Raw genomic sequence first — 21303 nt, 5'->3', positions numbered from 1 at the left:
TTTTGAGAACATACGATTGCATTTAGGCAGTGGACATTTGAAATAAAAAATTCTTGCATTTTTATGGCAATTCCTATGCCTTACAAATGTTAATTTTGTCTCGATGTTGTAGCTACACACCTCACAGCAAAACAATTTGGGCAATAGAGTCTATACGAATCAAAACCCTCCCGTCTTTAGCCACAGAAACAGGGAAGCGATAATCATGTCACTATGGCAGAGCACGTACGTCATAGTTTTAAAATGTGGTTTAATATTGTTAAAAGTTTTATTGCGTATTACAACACGCCGAGACGCTTTAGTCGGTTTATTTCACATTAATTGTCAGTAGGGTTGACAATACCCGGGAAAATAAATAAGGGACAGCCGACCTGACTGCCTTCAACTAGGGATGGGCAGATCGATAACAAAATATCGATATTCCGATTGAGTACTCAATTTTAAGTATGGATCCTCAAGATGAAGTATTGATATATGTTAAATTAATTCATATATACTGTATAATATATTTATTAATCCATAATTTAGAAGGTTGTATTGTCATCCAATCAAAATTTTTGCAATGTGTTGCCAATGGCAAAGAGCTTTCTGCCTTGGAAGAAAGACTGCTGGCTCAGGTCCGCCCACCAGAACTTTGTAAACGCATTTGATTGGATGAAGAACGATCATAAAAGAGAAAAATAAAACATTTTTTTTACTGTTTTTCTACTATATTTACTACTATATTTATATTTAAAGTGTAGTATATCGATTGCCTGTACAGTAAAAATTATGCATATCTGTTTGAACTTGTAATTAATGTAAGGCTGTGTGTGTATTCTTTTGCTATTATTCATCAATGTCAATCAATCAATTACCTGTCTGTTCACTGTACTTGTCAATCATTTGCACTTGTTCATTCCGCCCCAAAATGTTTGTTTACACAATGCTGACATTCTTATATTAACCTTGATTAGAGGGGTTAAAAAACAATTCTTTACATACCGTATCTAGCTCTGGCGTTAGCTGGTGGACAACAAATTTGTCTCCACCACTCAAACCATGTGTTTGTTTGAGGTCAGTCAATCCACCGTGGACTATGGAAAAAGTGCGCCGGCAAACAGTGTAGTGTACTTGATAGATATTTTCTCTCACTTTTTCGACCCATGTGTTTTTTTTGCTTTCGAGTCCTCTGTATTTTTGCAATCATTTCTGCGGTGGAGTAGTGCTTCTGCCGGTCACATTGCTGCTCGAAGGTGTGTCACCATGTCATTCATGTTGCTTTGTTTGTCTTCCGCTATCGAGTTTGATAAGATAAGCGGATTCGGTATCGTCGTACTCGTGTTTGAATATGCTGTCACCTCATTGGTCATAGAGCAGAGAGGTCCTAGGACCATTACCGTAAGTTGTCATATAAAGGCAACTGTTGTTCATTAATTCCATTGACGTTTTACGGACAATTTTTGACTCTCACAATATTACGGGACAAAGTGCGGCCCTATACAACTAAATACGGGATGCGTACTTATATTTCTTAATACGGGACGATTCCGTCACCAAATTTGGAGGCCACCAAACCGGACTCCCTCAACACCTCGGCTGAGCCTAGAAATTCTGTCCACAAAAGTTATTAACAGAATCGGTGACAAAGGGCTGCCTTGGCAGAGTCCAACCCTCACTGGAAACGAATCCGACTTACTGGCAATGCGGACCAAGCTCTGACATCGGTGGTACAGGGATCGAACAGCCCTTATAAGGGGGCTCGGTACCCCGTACTCCCAAAGCACACCCCACAGAACTCCCCAAGGGACACGGTTGTACGTCTTCTCCAGGTCCACAAATCACATGTAGACTGGTTGGGCGAACTCCCAAGCACCCTCAAGGACCCTGCTGAGGATGTAGAGCTGGTCCACTATTCCACGGCTGGGACGAAAACCACATTGCTCCTTCTGAATCTGAGGTTTGACCTACCGACGGACCCTCCTCTCTAGCACCCCTGAATAGACCTTAACATTGAGGCTGAGGAGTGTGATTCCTCTGTAATTGGAACACACCCTCCGGTCCCCCTTCTTAAAAAGGGGGACTACCACCTTGGTCTGCCAATCCAGAGGCACTGTCCCCAATGTCCACGCAATGTTGTAGAGGCGTGTCAACCATGACAGCCCCACAACATCCAGAGATTTTAGGAAGTCCGTGCGGATCTCATCCACCCCCCGGGCTTTGCCACCGAGGAGCTTCTTAACTACCTCGGTTACTTCAACCCCAGAGATAGGAGAGCCAACCTCGGAGTCTCCAGGCTTTGCTTCCTCAGTGGTGGAATTGAGGAGGTTTTCGAAGTATTCTTCCCACGACCCGCAACGTTTCGAGTCGAGGTCAGCAGCTCCCCATCCCCACTTATACAGTGTTGATGGTGCACTGCTTTCCTGAGACGCCAGATGGTAGACCAGGATTTCCTTGAAGCCGTCCGTAAGTCATTTTCCATGGCCTCACCAAACTCCTCCCACACCCGAGTTTTTGCCTCAGCAACCGCCGAAGCTGCACTCCGCTTGGCCAGCCGGTACCTGTCAGCTACCTCCAGAGTCCCGCAGGCCAAAATGTCCTGATAGGACTCCTTCTTCATCTGGACAACATCCTTTACCGCTGGTGACCACCAGCGGGTTCGGGGATTGCCACCACAACAGGCACCGACCACCTTGTGGCCACAGCTCCGATCGGCCGCCTCAACAATGGTGGAACGAAACATGGTCCACTCGGACTCAATGTCCCCCACCTCCCACGGGACGTAGGCAAAGTTCTGCCGGAGGTGGGAGTTGAAACTCCATCTGACAGGGGATTCTGCCAGACGTTCCCAGCAAACCCTCACAATACGTTTGGGTCTGCCAGGTTGGACGGGCATCTTCCCCCACCATCGGAGCCAACCCACCACCAGATGGTGATCAGTTGACAGCTCCGCCCCTCTCTTCACCCGAGTCTCCAAAACATGCGGCCACAAATCCAATGATACGACTACACGACAAGTGCACATATGGACATCCTTATGTTTGAACATGATGTTCATTATGGACAATCAGTGACGAGCGCAGAAGTCTAGTAACATAACAGGTTCAGATCAGGTTGGTCGTTCCTCCCAATCACGCCCTTCCAGGTCTCACTGTCATTGCCCATGTGAACATTTAAGTCCCCCAGCAAAAGTACCTAGGGGGAGTGCTCTCCAGCACACTCTCCAAGGACTCCAAAAAGGGTGGGTACTCTGAAATGATGTTTGGTGCATAGGCACAAACAACAGTCAGGAATCGACCCCCCAACCCACCCCCCCAACCATAAGGCAGAGGAACGCTACCCTCTCCTCTCATCCGGGGTAAACCCCAATGTACAGGCGCCAAGCTGGGGGGCAATAAGTATGCCCACACATGCTCAGCGCCTCTCAACCTGGGCAACTCCAGAGTGGAAGAGTGTCCAACCCCTCTCGAAAGGACTGGTACCAGAGCCCAAGCTGTGTATGGAGGTGAGCCTGACTATATCTAGTCGGAACTTCTCAGATTCACATACAAGCTAGGGCTCCTTCCCTGTCAGAGGTGACATTGCATGACCCAAGAGCTAGTTTGTGTTGCCAAGGTCCCTGCCTTCTGCTGCCGCCCAGCTCACATGGCACCCGACCCCTGTGGCCCCTCCCACAGGTGGTGAGCCCATTGGAAGCATATAGCCCCAGACATCTTAGCTCCTAGGATCATTGGGACACGCAAACCCCTCCACCATAGTAAGGTGACGGCTCATGGAGGGGTAGCCAACATCATTAAAAGTAAATAAATAAATAAATAAATAAATAAAAATTCCACCTCTGATAACGGCAATGCCGGATAACTTGAGGGTCTTATAAAACCAAAACTTGTAAACTTGTGTCCAACTTCATGAATCACCTTGCTTCTAAATAGTGCCTCAGGACTTGTATTGTTCCGTTAATATCACGTGACCGATTACTTTACAAGTGTCATACCAGACAGCTATCATGTTTGGTCTGTTTTGGTTTAGTTTTTTTTTTGTTTCATGTTTTGCTCAGTGTCTTGTCATGATTATTGTGTCCACCTGTGTGCCTTCCACCCCTAGTGTTAGCTAATCAGCTCCCTCCTACCTTGTGTGTCTTGTCCAGGTGTTTCTCATTGTCTCGTCAGTGTGCTTGTATTTAAGTTGCTAGGTTTTGTTCAGTCCTTGTCTGGTCATTGTCGTGTTGTCGCTGTTGTCCGAGTTGTCGTTGCTGTCGTTTGAACAGAGTTACCTGTTGTCAAGCCACACCAAGTAGAACCTCGTCACCACGCCAAACCAAGCCACGTCACTACGCCAAGCCAAGCCTTGTAACCACGCCAAGCCGAACCTCGTCACCACACCAAACCAAGCCCCGTCACCAAGCCAAACCAAGCCAAACTTCGTCACCATGCCAAGGCCTACTTCTTCACCACGCCAAGCATCAGTGTCCAGTCAATTGTATTTCATTTCATTAAAATATAAACCGTGCTCACGCCTTGCCCTCTCACATTTGGGTCCTCCCCGTCTTGCATCATGCCAAACTGTGACAGAATGACCCGACCAACACCGTACCCAGCCAGAGGCGGGCATCAGCGGGCGTCACACCTGTAGGCTACCCCACTCAGCCTGCCAGCCACCCCCAAACCCTTCGTGTTGGTACCAACGAGGACTGAAAAGAGATGCTGAAAGAAAGCAGGCAACTAAATACAGAAAAACACACACAAAAATTACTCAAAGAGTTGGAGGGAACTGATTGGCTAACACCAGGGATTGAGATGACAAGCACAGGTGGACTCAATAACCAAACGACAGGCAGACAAAGTAAATCAATCAATCAATCAATCACATTTTATTTATATAGCACTTTTCATACATAAAAATGCAACTCAAAGTGCTTTAAAACATTCAAAGCAAAACATAGATAATTAGAAAAAAAAAAAAAAAAAATCCGTTCATGCCCTCCCTCCCAACAAACCCAAGACAGATATCCAGTAGTACATCAGCAATCATTCACACACACACACACAAAGTGCACAACCTGATAAAATGTGTTAAAAAGACATGACAAGGCACAGAGAAACCATATGAGAAAAGGGTACCCAAGGGGAGCTCTCCGTGCCGAGGGGAATGACAGCCCACGGCCACAGGGGCGCCACCACCATAGAGGCCCGGATTAGACAGGCGGACTCCACACAAAGTGTAGAGGCCGCCGGCCACCCAGGCCCAAGGAGTCTCTGCGATGACAGCCCCCGCGGGAAGGGCAGTCACCCCTCCCTCAAAGCGGAGGCTCCCCCATGAGGAAACACTGGAGCTAAAAGCTGACAACGGCAGAGAGCAACAATACTAAAAGACAGAACAGTAGTATAGTCTAAGAACTAGAATCAGTAAGATAAGATAGAAAAAAATAATCTTCAATCAAAAGAAAAGATAAATTATTTAAAAGTTGTTGAAAGCCAAACTAAAAAGGTGTGTCCTGAGCTTCCTCTTAAAAATATCAACAGTCTCTGCAGACCTGACGTCCTCTGGCAGGCTATTCCAAAGGTGAGGACCAAAATGGCTGAATGCAGCCTCGCCATGCATTTTGGTCCTCACCCTTGGAATAAATAAAAGGCCGGCGCCAGAAGGCCTCAGGATCGGCGAGGGTTGGTATGATAAAAGCAAATCAGATAAATAAGATGGCCCAAGACCATTAACACATTTATAAACTAATAAAATTACCTTAAAATCGATCCTGAAACACACAGGGAGCCAATGCAGCAATTTCAAAACTGGCGTAATGTGCTCCCGCCCTCTGGTTCTCGTCAGCACCCGAGCAGCTGAATTCTGCAGTAGTTGCAGTGGTGAAATGCTCTTTTTCGGGAGGCCAGAGAGCAGGGCATTACAGTAATCTAAACGACAGGAAAAAAAAGCATGCATCAGCACTTCCGTGTTAGTCTGAGAGAGAAACGGGCGGACTCTGGTGATATTCTTAAGGTGATAAAAAACAATCTTGGTTACATTTTTAATATGAGGAATAAAACTGAGCTCAGAGTCAAAAATGACGCCAAGGTTCTTCACACAATGTGAGGGATTAAAAATGTGTAGTTTTGGTAAAAGCTTCTCTCGCTGACCTTCGGGACCGATAACTAAAACCTCAGTTTTGTCCTGATTGAGCTGTAGGAAATTATCTGCCATCCATGACTTGATGTCTAAAATGCAGTTTAAAAGGGTATCAATGGGTCCTGTGTCATCAGGAGACACGGCAATATACAGCTGCGTGTCATCAGCATAGCTGTGAAAGCTGATGCCGTGTCCCTGATGACTTCCCCAAGGGGAAGCATATAAAGATTAAAAAGTAGGGGGCCTAAAATTGAACCTTGGGGAACCCCACATTTAATTTCATGGGTTTTGGAGGAACAAGTATCCATACTTACAAAGAAATATCGGTCTGTGAGATAGGAATAAAACCAGTCAAAAACAGTACCAGAGATGCCCACTAGATTTTTAAGTCTATTTAATAAAATTTGGTGATCTACTGTATCAAAAGCAGCGCTTAGATCCAGTAGCAGCGCTTAGATCCAGTAGCACACAAGAAGAGTTTTCTCACGTCTGCAGTGCACCTAATATCATTTAAAATCCTTAAAAGAGCAGTCTCCATTCTGTGGTTCATCCTAAAACCAGATTGATATTTCTCCAAAATATTATTTGTATTAGTCCGCTGATAGTGTAGTGGTACACACGCCTGAGTTGTGTGCGGGCAGCGTGGGATCGATTCCCGCTCAGTGACAGTGTCTATGTGTGCCCTGCGACTGGCTGGCGACCAGTTCGGGGTGTAGTCTGCCTTCGCCCATTGACGGCTGGGATAGGCTCCAGCAACTCCCCGCGACCCTATATAGGATAAGCGGTTTGGAAGATGACATGACATGACATTATTTGTATTTAAAAAATGATTCAACTGGATGAAAACCAGTTTTTCTAAAATCTTACTTAAAAACGGTAAGTTGGATACGGGTCTGTAATTATTAAAAACGCTCGGGTCAGAATTGCTCTTCTTCAGAATGGGCTTCACCACCACCGTTTTAAAGGCAGCGGGGAAGACGCCCGTCTGAAGAGAGCAATTGACTATATTTAAAATTTGTTCCTCAAAAAATCCATAAAATGTCTTAAAAGAAATGTGGGAATTGGATCCAAAAGGCAGGTTGTTGGGTTTACCTGGGAGAAAACTCGAACAAGTGTCCTTGCATCAACCAGGGCAAAGCTTTCCAGTGTTTCCTCATGTAAATATGATTGTCCGGGTTTATTATAACTTGTGTTTTGACGGGCTAAAAGACTGGATCTTATGTCATCGATTTTACTTCTGAAGTGGTCTGCAAAGTCCTCACAGAGAGCGTCTGTTGGTCTCTGTGGGGACTTATTAAAATCAGAACTAGTTAAAAGTTCAAAGGTGGAGAAGAGAACTCTGGGGTTGTTTTTATTGACTGTAATGAGGTTTGAGAAATAGGAAGATCTTGCCAGTTTGACTGTTTTATTGTAGGATTTCAGTTGTTCGCATAAAATTTCATAGTGTACTGTAAGTTTACTTTTTCTCCACCTCCTCTCTGCACTCCTGCATTTTCTCTTTGATGTTTTGATAGCATTGTTTCTCCACGGGGGTACAGTCTTTGTTTTTGTTGTTTTGATTAAAAGTGGAGCTACTGAATCTAACGATGATTTAAGATGTAGGTTAAAATTGTCAACAATAAGATCACAGGGTGCAGGTAAAATGTCAGCAGGAGTGCTTTTTAAGATCTCGATAAAATTTGCAGCCACCTCAGAAGATAGGTAGCGTTTCTTCACTGTTCTCACCGGGACTGCTAGATGGTTAAAACTGGCGATGTTAAAATAGACACAGTAGTGGTCTGACACTGCCAAGTCAACAACAGAGGACACAACAGCAGACAAGCCATAGGTTATAACCAAATCCAGGGTGTGTCCTCTGTTGTGAGTTGGCTGCAAGACGTGCTGTTTAAAATCCAAGCAGTTTAAAAGGTTTAAAAAATCTCTGGATAGTGGGTCCGAGATGTTGTCCATGTGTATATTAAAATCGCCAGTTATTAAAATCCTGTTATAACTGGAATATAAAATGGATAAGAATTCTGAAAATTCTGTAATAAAAGAAGTGGAATGATGGGGAGGTCTATAAACGGTAATGCAGAGAATAGGGGGACTGCTAAAAACAAAGGCATGGTGTTCAAACGATAAATAGCTGCTAAAAATGATCTCCTTTGATAAAAGAGTATTAATAAAAATTGATGCAGTCCCGCCTCCTCTTTTGCCATCCCTTGTAGAAAATAAAAAGTTAAAATTCGGTGGGCAAGCCTCGTTGAGAGCAACTGGAGCATCTGTACCAAGCCATGTCTCAGACAAAAGTATACCTTGTAAATTATTGTCTAAAATCAGGTCGTTTATGATAAAAGTTTTGTTTAAAAGGGAGCGCACGTTCAGCACGGCCAGATTAATTATTGTGCTGGACGTGCGCTCATGGTGGTACGAATGAGCAGTATTAACATATACTAGATTACCACTGTTAAAACCACGTTGTTTGTGTGTGCAAGGGAAGCGTCTGCCGGTGATGGTTTCAATGGGAAAATTGTCCGATAGTGGTAATGATAATGAGGGCCTGCAGGGGGGGCTAGTGAGGGTGGTGGTACTGTGAGCAGCTGGTATTGGCCTGTAGGTGATGGTAGTGACATTGTCATTGCAGCGTTTATGAGTAGAAGAAGAAATATGATTGGTAAACAAGAGTCAGCTGGGAGTGGAATTGGTTACGACATGGTGGATGTTAGCGGCTAAAATCTTGCTACCAAGAGAGTTCGGATGAACACCATCCGGCTGTTAAAAAGACGGGCGATTCCAGAATAGGTTAAAATTGTCAATAAAAGCAAAGTCAAGGTGGCCACAAGTGCGTAGAAGCCACGTGTTCAAGCTTAAAAGGCGGCTGAAGAGCTCGACTCCGCGAGACAATGCCGGCAAAATGCCACTCACCCAGACCGATAGACCGCAGGTTCTTAACAAGGCAAAGAGGGCGTGAAAGTCTCTCTTCGTCTACCTAGACTGTCGGTGTATTGTCTCGTTTGTCCCTACGTGAACGATGAGCCGGGTTATGGATGATGGCAGAGAGTCAAGAACACCCGGCAGGATGTTAACTATGTCCATGACTTTTGCTCCGGTAAAACAGCGGGTGACGGAGCCGGGATAGTGAGTACGTCTAATGGTGCTGTCGCCAATTATAACGCTGGTCGGTGCGTGACGTGAGGAGGGAACGCCAAGGGACTCACCGCCGGCGGGAGATTCACGACCCCACTGTCCAGGATGGCTCCGCCGAGGCCGAGTAATGACGGTGGATGACACCGGTGAGTGTCGCCGATGATGCTGGTGATGTCGACCACTCGTGTACCGGGACACCGCGTCCCGGAGCAGCCCGACGCGTGAGTGGACGGCCGGGTCACCGGCGGACCCGCCCAACATGGGGATCCCGGCCGAGGTCGTCGCCGTGGGTGGCGGGGAATCCGAGGGAGCCCTTGGGAGCACAGCCCCAGCGTCGGACGCAGTGATGTGCAGTGATGGGAACAGGAGACTCACTCGCCAGGGCGGCGAACCGATTCCCCAGGACCAGTTGGGGGCGGTGGGGTGGCTCCCCGGCCCTCCGGCCGCGGGACACCACCTCGACCCAGGTGTCACTCTGCAGCGGTGTCGAGCAGGATGGCCCCGGGCAGGCAATTGGATCCCACCTCGTCGTGTCCGAGAGGCCAGCCGCCTCAGCCGTCATTGTCGCCGACAGGATTTCACGAGCGTGCCTCCTCATGACCACCGCGGAGAGTTCGGGGAAACGGGTCGCGAAGCAAGAGATGACCGCTTCCTTCTCATGGAGATCCTCTGAGAGACGACGAATATCCCTTCTTAGGTCAGAGATGGTTTTATTTGCCTTCTCCAGCAGGCCATTGTGTTCGTCGCTGTCGTCTGAAGGCATTTTAATACACTAGCACCAAGCTAGCCTCAAGCTAGCCTGTTTCCGTCGCAAGCTAGCTGTATGCTAGTCCGCGAGATCAAGCGACCCAGAGATTCACAAAAATAAAAATAAAAAAATAAAATAAATAATAATAATTATAAATAAGATAAAAATAGTCTCCAAAAAAAAAAAAAAGTAAAAACGCAACGCGCAGGTGAGGTAGACTCGAAGGAGAAAGTGCAGAAGTGCAATCAAGGAGAAAACATGAAACTAAAGTCAAAAACCAAACTCAAAAGACAGATAATGACATAGAATGATAATGGCCGTTTCTCAATATGAAGAAACAGCGTACGGTCTCATGAACTTGCCAAGTACATTCTTGCTACAGAATACAGAATGTATGCGAGAACGTTCTTCCAAAGAACGAAAGTCTCTGAAACGGCTGTGTACTTCCCGCCCGACTGACGTATTTCGGTGATAGCAGCACAAAATGCATCTTGGGATATTTTCAAATTTACAATACTTTACAAGTATCAAACTGATTTAAGATAGCTGTCAAGGACAACATCCATACGTTCTTGGTTTATTCGTACTTTCAATTGCAATAGTACTTGGGCCACGACTTCAACAGATCACAAGAATGCAAATTGAGAAACGAACAAAGTTTACAATCCAAGGTTTCTTAACACTATAACTTCCTTAGCCGGGTTTTTTAACCCGCCTACCTTGCGCTTCCATGGCGGATTTTTTAACCCATGGAGGGTGGGTGTGTCGGGGGATTAGCAGAGCTATTGTTATGTTAAAGTATATTAGCCCGAGAAACCACCCACTACTTTGCAATGCAATTAGCCACCCCCCTCCCACCACTTCATTGACCATTTGTTTGGAAGAACAAGAATCCTACATTTTGTAAGCTTCCCAGTAGTAGTTGGGTTTGTTCATGCTCCTTTTGCGCTGTTTGCTCTTTGCATCGTTCCCAAGATGACAGTTTTGCAAGAAATCATCACATATTAGAGTTTTTGTGAGTTTTATTGAACACAGAACAAAAAACATATCCACACAATTAAAAAATATACTTTTTCCTCATGCAGTGTGTGTGCGTGTCTGTGTGCGTGCATGCTGTTGGAATGTTTTGTAGGTCTCGAGTCCATAAGCCCAATTAGCAATTTACAAAACAACTACCGTAGTACAAGTCGCATCAGCCATAAAATGCATAATAAAGTAGAAAAAAAGCATATATGTCACACTGTAGTATAAGTCGCATTTTTAAAGAAAATTTATTTGATAAAATCCAACACCAAAAACAGACATGACATTTAAAATTTAAATAACGAACAATTTAAAATAAAAATAGAATATAGACAACAGGCTGAACGGTATGCTTACGTTACATTACACAACGCCCCCCCTCCACCTCCCGGAACCCAAGTTGCCTCCGTCGCGTAACGCTGATAAATGTGTCCATATAAATCAAAATAATAAAATTGTGCGCTAAGTACACATTTCCACTGAGCTACGATGGTAACATTTAGCTTACATTCACTATATGTGAATTTGTGGGGTTTCACCGGAGCGCCTCATCCAAACAGTCACTCGAATCAAAGAGCGTGACCAGACACAGTGATAGAGAGCAATGTGGCTTCAGTTAGCACTCCAATCCATTCCACAGATTCAACAACTCACTCAATCCCCACCCATACACGACGACAAAGAGGCACGCATCTGCCGCTAGCCACTAACGGCTAACAGACTCCAAATGTCTCTCGTTAGGACCCCTTAGCTGTCCAACAATATGCCCGACATAAATCAACATAAAGAAAGGACCCATTGGCTGCCTGAAAACATGTCTGGGGTAAAACACACAAGTTAAACAGTAAACCAATGTCTGTATAAACGAAGCACTAATGAGGAATTTACAACAGGTATGTCAGAAAGACTGGGGGGAACCAAAGTTTAGTTCCGCCTTGGTGCAGAATCAATTGGTCTATACTACCCGCTTCAGCCAGTGTAAATTCTCTAAATTAATGTGGACAACACTACAAGGTAAGATAACTTTAAACTCACCAAAACGGTCATAGATCGATTAAATAAGTCTTTTATTTATCGCCGACCATGTAGAATGTTTCCAAGTCTCCAAAAGTATTTATGTATTCAGTCGTAATTATCTCTTTGTTCTCTTCCCCGCTGCCCAGCTCTGCACTACAGGTTATTCTGCCCGTTGTAAAGTCAATATGTAATGCAGGTTTATATGCAGCCATAGAACACCCTCCTGTGGTTGTTTGGTGTATTGTTTGCTGACCTTGACAAGGAAAGGGATAATAATGTGTTAATAATTTCACACATAAGTCGTTCCAGAGTATACGTCGCACCCCCGGCCAAACTATGAAAGAAAAAAAATAACGCGACTTATAGTCCGGAAAATACGGCACATACTCAATGCGTGTTCGTTTTATCTTTTAAGAAGGTATCCAATATAAATAAACACTCACACAAATCGATTGAATTTTCTCGTCAGTTTTCTTTACCATCTCTGAAGTTCAGGAATCATACAATGATCAGATCTGGGCAGCTTTTCCATTCTTGCGAATGCTCTCACTCGAGACAGGCGAGGGCAGAAAAGGGGCGCGGTCTAACATGCAGCCCTCACATTTATACTCTTCAAAATCTAAACATAATGTGGGTTGGTCTCCTCCCTGGCTGGCCCTGCCTATGAGGCTGATCTTCACCAGCTGGTCCCGTGCTCAGATCAGGGCACGCTGACTCTGAGACTTTGAACTGATTATGCAATGTGTAATTCCCAATTTGGTTTTTGGTTAACCTGTTGGCTAATATAAAACCATTCATATAGATTCAGATCCTTCAGAGCGTATGTGTGTGTTACAGAATGACAGTGCACTGTACGCATTCCCACGGCATTTCTGTTCTGCATGTTCCACACATGTATTTTTCACAGAGCACACATTGCTTGGTGGCATAATTTCTGTTGCAGTTGCATTCGACCTGGCACCTAATTTTTTTCTCAGGGCTTGGTGTAGCTGGCTGTCGGCGAAGCATTTCTGCCTGCTTTGCACCTATATAACGGTGAACCAATTCATGTGCGAGTTTTGCTAAGAAGGTTGCCCGTCTCTCCTTCAGCCCAGTGCGTGCCTGGTACAAAACATATGCATTCAATGGTGCGATGTCAATCATGTTGTAGAACACAGCCACTGGCCAGCGCTGTTTTCCTCTTCGGACAGTGTATTCCCGCACCATCTGGTCCATCGCGTCCACGCCGCACTTTGTGGTGTTGTAGAGGGTGATGGTATTTGGCTTCCTCTTGGTGGTGTTCTCCGTGTTCTCCGTGCATGGTGCTGAGAACATAGACAATCTTCTTCCTTTTTTCTGAGCATACACTGTCAGCGTAGCACTAGTTGTTGAAAACACCTAATAAATGAGAGAAAGAAAAAATGTTTATTTCACAGTAATTTTACACACTCACACATGCACGCACACAAAATACAACTCAAACATATATACCAGTGTTGTTCTGATACCACTTTTGGCTCCCCGCTAAAGTGAAATGCATTGTCGGGAAAAACCCCAAATAAGTGTTTATGTATATCATAGTCTTTTTGCAGAAGTCTGGCTAGAACCGCGTTAGGGCAGAGAGCCAGCAGCTATGGAAATTAAGAAAATGTGTTTTACATCACAACCTAGATGCTCTGATCACTATGTATCAGTTACCATTTTCTTTTTCTTGTACAGTGGATCATAAGATTACGTTTGTAAACTCATGGCAGACGCGACGCCAATCACACTAATAGATACCTGAGTGGTGAATTCTTCGCGGCGGTCCATCTGTCTTGTAGGAATGTCGACGTCAGTCTGCACTCGTACGCCGTGGGCGTTTTTGTTGTCAAAGCGCAGGTGTTTCATAATGTCTTGATATTGTTTTCGGGGCATGATATCCATGATTTTTTGTTTTCCCAATTCTTATGACCAGTAGTCTTACATCGATGGAAGTTTGTTAACCCCCCACAAGATGATGGCCAGAAATGCCATCAGGGAGGGTCATGGACCAATTCACATCCTCTGATTCCTGTGCATGACTCTTGGATGACGCCGAGCATTCTCGTGGTGATGAAACACATGAAGCTCTGAAGTCGACTGCCAATATGACTCCTGGTTTCAGCTGTGGGCTCTCCATCAGCGGCGTAGGCTTCAATTGGGGTGAAATGGAGAGGCGTCCCAACCAGCTCTTCACCCCACACCGTGGAGTCTTTGGCAGTCTCTGTCCAGTCAGTCTCCTAACGAGCTCTCTTCTCTGGTTGAGGAGCAGTCTCCTCACCTGCATGTGAACAAATTCAAATCATGTGTAATGGAAAAGTCAAATAACATCGCAATTGCATGCAACAATGCTGATTATAATTCCAGTACGTCATAAATATTCGTCCTCTCTATCAGAATTTTGTCTAAAACAGATATGACACAGCCAAGCCAAACACATTTTATTAAGACAAGTACAGAGTACATACAATCCTGCAGCCTGAGTCAACCACAAAATTGTTGTCAGTTCGGCAGGAGAAACGCAATCGTTGCGCTGATGTTTCACAAAACGGGCAACGGCTTCTTCTCGGGTCACTAGTGGAAGTGACGTACGAGCTCGTTTTAAGTCGGCACATCGACGACTGAAGGACGATTCTCGCCAACGTGGCGATAATGTTCATTTTTTTAATTTAATTTTTTTATCTAGTAACTCAGAACATACAAACACAGCAGCTGGGGGATGACAACAAAATATTCTGGGCTGTGAACTAGTGCACTATAGAGTGAAACATTTTCTTACTTTTTTCTATATATATTTTATTTAATTTGCCTTATTTGCCTAGCATGTTAATACAATGTTGGGGTTACGATTTTAAATGCTAATGAGGAGTGTTTTTTTTTTTTTCTAACCACAATCAGAATGTAAATTTGTTACAGTAACAACACAAATATGTACAGTGGAATAAATGACTCTACTTTTTTTTAAATTCCTCTTTCACTGGTGAGGTAGAATGCCCTAGTCAAAATCTCCTTCGAGATTTCAGTTGAGGTAAAAAAAATTGTATTTCACACTGTTTTCCACTTAACCCATTAAGGCCTAAAGCGCCTTTCTCAACAGCTCCCCAAAACCTAAGGTCGCCTTTGGAATTACCCTTGAAAACCTGAAGTTCTCCTAGAAAATCAACACTTACAAAATGATTAATATCTCAGCCCCTGTAGCAGACAGAAACATAATTCCAAAAGAATTAAAGAGCTTAGACATGTGGCTTTCACACAGGCACAATTTATTATTATTTACTGTTTCAATCGAAGATGTAAAAATAACATGTCAGTGCAAGAGAAGCACTATTATATTTTTTTTTAAAAATCGAGTGATAATTACCATCCTCTATTCTGTTACAAAGACGTCAATATCGTAATTGTCTACAAACCATATCATATCACGTTTGACTGGTTCCACTGGTCGTGCACGTCGTCTATATATCACTGCCGTTACTTACTTTAATCAGAGCTCTCGGCAATCGACGGCGTCCGCCATTATCCTACCTACGGCTCAAAAAAATTCCACAACATCCACCGTTACGTGTATATTCTGATACATTAAGTTGGATTAAAAAAAGACAGTGACGTATCCGCTCCCCCGGTTTGAAACAGCGCTCCCAGCTCTAGTGGTAGAAACGCAGTTATGCACTCCCAGGCTTAATGGGTTAAATCAGTGAAGAGTGCATAAACTGAGAGGCTTTGTGGATACCACTGTTCTATTTGTGCCACCATTACCTCTTTGAGACCCATGTCTTGAATATTTTGGTATACCATGGTAAATTATATATTACCTACAGAAGTGCAGTCTAGCAGAGCATTTTGTATTCCTGCCACATTGAGAGTGGATTTTGCAACTCAGTGTTCCTTCATTTCTTATTCTGTCTTCACTACTCAATTTGTTGTGAGTGATAAATAAGTAGCTACATTCCCTGTCATTTCCTGTTTTAAAATGTTCTTCAGAATGTTTTTCATTGATTTATTCCTTTATTTTTGTCTTATTCAGCTGCTTGGTCATGCAGAATGAGAGATCTGTAGACCCATTGATGCCGGAAGCTAGCGTTTGATCGTGACAATCATTCTTTTCTTTTTGCGTTGCTACAGGTTTTTGGTGTCAGGGATCATTTTTAGCTCTGTGCGAAACTGTTGTACAACAATGCTGTTGTACAATCTGTGGAGAAGGTATGGGCAGGTTTAAGTGGTTCAGTGCCGATCACAGGAGGGATCAGCAAGCCACGATTCGATTCGATTTTCAGTGCCCGTTTTTTTTTTAAATCGCTGTGTCGCGAATATGTACAGATAAGATTGTATCTTATAATATTTGGTATCATTCAAATCTGCGGAAACTTTTCTAACCATATACAACATGCCCAGGAATGCTTTGAAGTTGTTCAGTATGTAGTGAATGTCCCGCGTGCATGACCCGCAAAACCACCCGTGGGTGTTTGGAATGGCAACAGGTTCTCAACTCATATCTGTGACTCCTAAACTTTAGACGCATTCAGAATGAGAGGTTTCCCAGCTGAAGTATGACAGTTGATTGATGCCAGTTACAAATTGTGAGATGCTCAAAGGTTTTAAACAGGACAATTTAATAGACTCAAATCTAACTTTATTGTCATGAATTGAAGCTCACCTGAAACCTGAGCTGGAATTGGGGGTGGACACCACACCGCCTCCACTTTTTCTTAAGGAGAGAAAAAGGTCTGGCCTTTGTCTCTCGCTCTCTCTCTGAACTTCGAGCTCCCCAGAAAAACTCTCTCTCTCTCTCTCACTCTCTCGCAACTTGACGCCCTCTCAAGAAAAAATCTCTTCAAGAATTGGCTCTTCAAAAATCTCTCTCTCTCTCTCCAAAGCTCTGCCCCAAAGAAACTTCTCAAACTCCCTTTTTCACTTCTCAACTTTTTGATCTTTTGGCTGCATTTTTGCTGGCGCATCCACGTGCCCGAAAACCAACCGCGGGCGACCGGAAAAGCTAGATTGGACCACTCCAAACCTCGTCACCACACACGTGGTAGACGCGCTGGACTCCGGCCCTTGGGCAGAATCCGCTGAAGCAACACGCCGGTTCTGTCCCGTTTGCACCCCCCGACCCCGCGCCGCGGCCAGTCGATCAGGTCATCTGAGAGCCCAACAAAGCTTGGCATCGCTACAAGCAGCCCTCTTCTATTTTTCCCTTTTTTTGGTTGTTCTTCCATCTGCAAATGAGTGAAGGTCCTTTCCCCCTCTTGGTTCATCACGTGAGTTTCAGCAAATTTAAGTGACTACAATGTGACTCGCCGAGGCTTTTCACAGTGGTGCATCCAATTGATGGTTAACGCTAGCTTACTTTGTGCATTTCAAGTCCGCCGACTTGACGCTAGTCGTCCTTACGGTCCCCTATCAGATGTCCCCTTTTTCTTCTCGTTGCAGTAAATTTCGATATTTGTTTTGTTAATTTTTTTTCTTCATTTATATGGTAAAATATGGTATGTACCTGCAACAAAAAAAATAGCAAGCTTTAGAAATCTAAATCAGTACATTTTCACGAGTCTATGTTATGTCTTTTATTGTTAGGTGTTGCCATTTAGGGTTTGTGGGAAATAGGCCATGTTGTGTTAACATGGAAAGCTGAGGTTTCCGATTCCTAAACGCAACACTCAATGCGTAGTCACAGCGACCGTGAGGCAGCACGTCCTATTGCTGCTTTACATCACGGATGACACGGATGACCATGTGCGATGGAGAGAAGCATGCCGGCCGTGGGATACAAGGCTTTTTCGAGAGAAAAAAAACCACGGCAAATAATTTGATATATAAATAAACAACACGTCCACTATTAAAATTAACTGTCGACGATTTTGATCGTTGAAGTTGCGTATGCAGTTTGTTCACAGCAGAGACGTGAGCGAGCGCCTATGGTTAACATGGAGTTCCGAATTGATTCTTTTATTTTTTTACATCAATGCATATTTTAAGCATTTATATCGATTTAAAATCGATTTTCGATAAATCGTTACATCGCTGGTGGACTCACTCCAAAATTCCATGGGACCGTGTCTACGGAAACATGTTAGTCACAGAACACCGTCATGCATGCACATCAGTATCCTGAAGTTGCTGTGAAGGCACATTGAGGATAGGCAGACTCGGCCCATTCATCCAAGAGGCAAAGCCGGACCAGGGCGAACATTCAAAATTTAATTTAATTATATGCATCAGATTTGTAATATCATTAAAATGCGTTAGCAATTCTATCTTGTTTTTTATCTAAATATATTTTGACTGTATTTTGCTGTGTCTACCTCTGTTTTCACTGCCTTTATGTTATAATACTTTAGCGTCAGTGCTATGAAATCTAAAAGTCAGCACAAAATATCTGCCAACCGGCAGTGTCAGTGTCAAGACATCATGACTGTAGAAGCTCTTGCAAACAACTCAATCCTTGCTCCAACTGTGAGACATGCACACAGCTGCATCATCATTAGGTTTAGCTATGTTATAATTAATCTCACAAAATGTTATGTTGTCTGAGGTTGCTGTAGCATTTTTATAGAAATAAAATCCTGGTACAGAATTAAAAAATATATATACAATTAAGACAATGCAAATTCTGCCTTATTCTGCCCATTGTAAAAATAGAGGTTAAAAAGAAACAGAAACACATTTTCAAGTTTCTGGAGTGGTTTAATACATCAGTCTCTACAATTGTTTGAAATAATATTTTTAATTGTTTTTATCCATGAAGAAAAAAAGGGTAAAAATAGTACACTATTATTATTATTATTATTATTATTATTATTATTATTATTGTTATTATCATCATTATTATTATTATGACATTAAATCGTAGTTACCGTATTTTCCGGACTATAAGTCGTTTTCATCGTTTGACCGGGGGTGCAATTTATACTCTGTAGCGATTTATGTGTGAAATTATTAACACATTACTGTCATGGATTGTTAGTGCTGACGTGACTTATGTTTTGCCTCCCTCTGCAGGTGCTTTAGCGCTTTAACAAAACATCATAATTACAAGTCAGCACTAACAAGCCATGACAATTACTTCTATATCATTTTACATGTTACTGTAACCAACATAAAGAAACATAAGATACATCCTAAAAGCTATTAGAATGCATGAATAATTTAAACGGTTAAAGTCTAATGTTTTGTTAAACTAACAGGCCTTGCTAGTCGAGGAAGCCAGCTTATCCAAACAGCTAAACATTCACAAACAAACTCCACAGACTCTAGGTGTGCAGCGAAGTTGCCTGTTTATATTGTGAAACTGCACAAGAAACAGAAAATACTATCAAGCTACGTATTACATACACATGTATTTTCATAGACATGAACAAGATGAGCCTATGCTAGCGATTAGCGATCACGATTAGCATTAGCGATAGCGATTAGTATGTTCAGTCAACAACCTACAATCATCCATAATTCAGCTCGTATATAAATGTCATTACACACAATTGTCTAAGTTAGTGTCAGGCGATGGTTGAACAAGAATGAACTACAAACAGGCAGACATGCTAACGATTAGCATTAGCGATAGCGATTAGTATGTTCAGTCAACAACACAGTACAATCAGCCACAATTCAGCTCCTATATAAATGTTGCATGCTCATTACACACGATTGTCTAAGTTACTTCAGGTGATGGTTGAACATGAATGAACCACAAACAGGCGGTTGCCTGTCTCTGGCTGGGGTATTGCAGCATGCAGCCACACACGTAAGGAGGAGCACACTCAGCACAGAGACGAAGGCAATTACGACCGAATACATTAATACTTTTGGAGACTTGGAAACATAAATAAAAGACTTATTTAATCGATCTACAAATGTTTTGGTGAGTTTAAAGTTATTTTACCGTAACTTTCTTGTATGCTACATGTAGCATCGTAGCTAGGTGGAAATGATGTTTACTAAGCGCACAATTTCCTCCCAAAATGCTTTCTTTGGGTGGTGGTGGGGTTTTAGGCATTGATGACTGAGGATAAAGACCTAGCAACTGACCTAAGCCTGGTTCACACGGCAGGATTTTAAAATTGTCGGCCAACTTCCAAACTCTGAGAGGCCCCAAACGTGACGAGAAAAAATTATGTGTATTACAGTCTTGGATGTACCCTGTGTGGTGTGCAGCCACACGGTGAGATCAACACATCACACAAAAACCACATTCTTTCACAGATATTTTCACGTCAGACGGAAAATTTTGCAAAACCCCTCGAGATTAAATGAGACTTCAGAGTGACCAAAATGGTGGATGAAAAGGCAGAAGGGGTCTCGGGTTGTGTCTTGACGGTGTCGCTAGTCAAAGAATTATTTTTAGTGCAGATAAAAAGTGACAAACCTCAGACCACAGGGTAGTCTTATACGACAATCTTATAAAACACATAACGTGGCATTTGTCCTCTTGGTTTGGAAGGGGTAAAATCGTGACAAAAACAGCCCGATTATGTGTGTCCCAGGCTTAGTAAATTGGTAAGTCGTAACCTTTAAGTTTCAAACAATTCTCAAGTTATTGTACGGAAATAAAGCAAGACAAGTCGAGTCCCTACTAGTGGGAGGATGATGGCTAAAGTGTCATCAATGCTGGACAACCCGGCCCACCCCCTCCACAGGGCACTCTAACAGCACTCCACAGCTCCTTCAGCAACAGACTGTTACACCCTCGCTGTGCAAAGGAGAGATTCCGCCGCTCCTTCTTGCCTGCTGCTGTCAGACTGTTTACCAAGAACATTGTGTAGTCACTACAAACTGGCGGACATTAGTGCAATTGTGCAGTCCTGCGCCTGAGCTGCAGTATATTGTGCAATACTCAACATTCCCCACTACTGTATTTTTATTTTCATCCAATGCTGTTCCTTATATTTCACGGCAGCACTGTCACTTACAGTATTTTTTCCTCTGTAATATGTACAGGCTAAAATGAGTGTTTCTTCATACTTTATATGTAGATGTATGTTGCTGTGTATATACATGTGTATATACACATGGTTACTGCATATATTTAGATAGGTTTGATTCTGAATGTTTGCTGTTAATATTATACATTAACGGCTACATTATGCCGCCTATACCTTTGCTGCTGTAACGCTGAAAATTTCCCCACTGTGGGATCAATAAAGGCCTTCTTATTCTTATTCTTAAAACGTCATATGCCCATGACACACCATGCACATGCCAAACGGAGGTCACCACAACAGAACTGGACCAGCCAATCAGGTCCAACCTCCACAACCTCACTTTCTCGGTGACAGTGAATGTACAAACCTCGT

The 21303-nt window shown here is 43.4% G+C and overlaps 1 protein-coding gene and 2 pseudogenes across 8 annotated transcripts in view; 1 reads left to right on the top strand and 2 right to left on the bottom strand.

Annotated features, from left to right (window-relative positions):
• LOC147140354 (disks large-associated protein 1-like) overlaps positions 1-21303 on the top strand; it is a 208298-nt gene that overhangs the window by 8526 nt on the left and 178469 nt on the right. The gene's annotated exons all lie outside the window — the stretch shown is intronic.
• LOC147140358 (uncharacterized) lies at positions 5437-10705 on the bottom strand (annotated as a pseudogene).
• On the bottom strand, positions 12845-13882 carry LOC147140357 (uncharacterized; annotated as a pseudogene).

The sequence above is a fragment of the Filicampus tigris genome, chromosome 10 (assembly GCF_054856515.1).
Source record: "Filicampus tigris isolate MCC_2025a chromosome 10, RoL_Ftig_1.0, whole genome shotgun sequence".
Classification (NCBI taxonomy): Eukaryota; Metazoa; Chordata; class Actinopteri; order Syngnathiformes; family Syngnathidae; genus Filicampus; species Filicampus tigris.
This window is presented reverse-complemented; position numbering and strand designations above follow the sequence as displayed.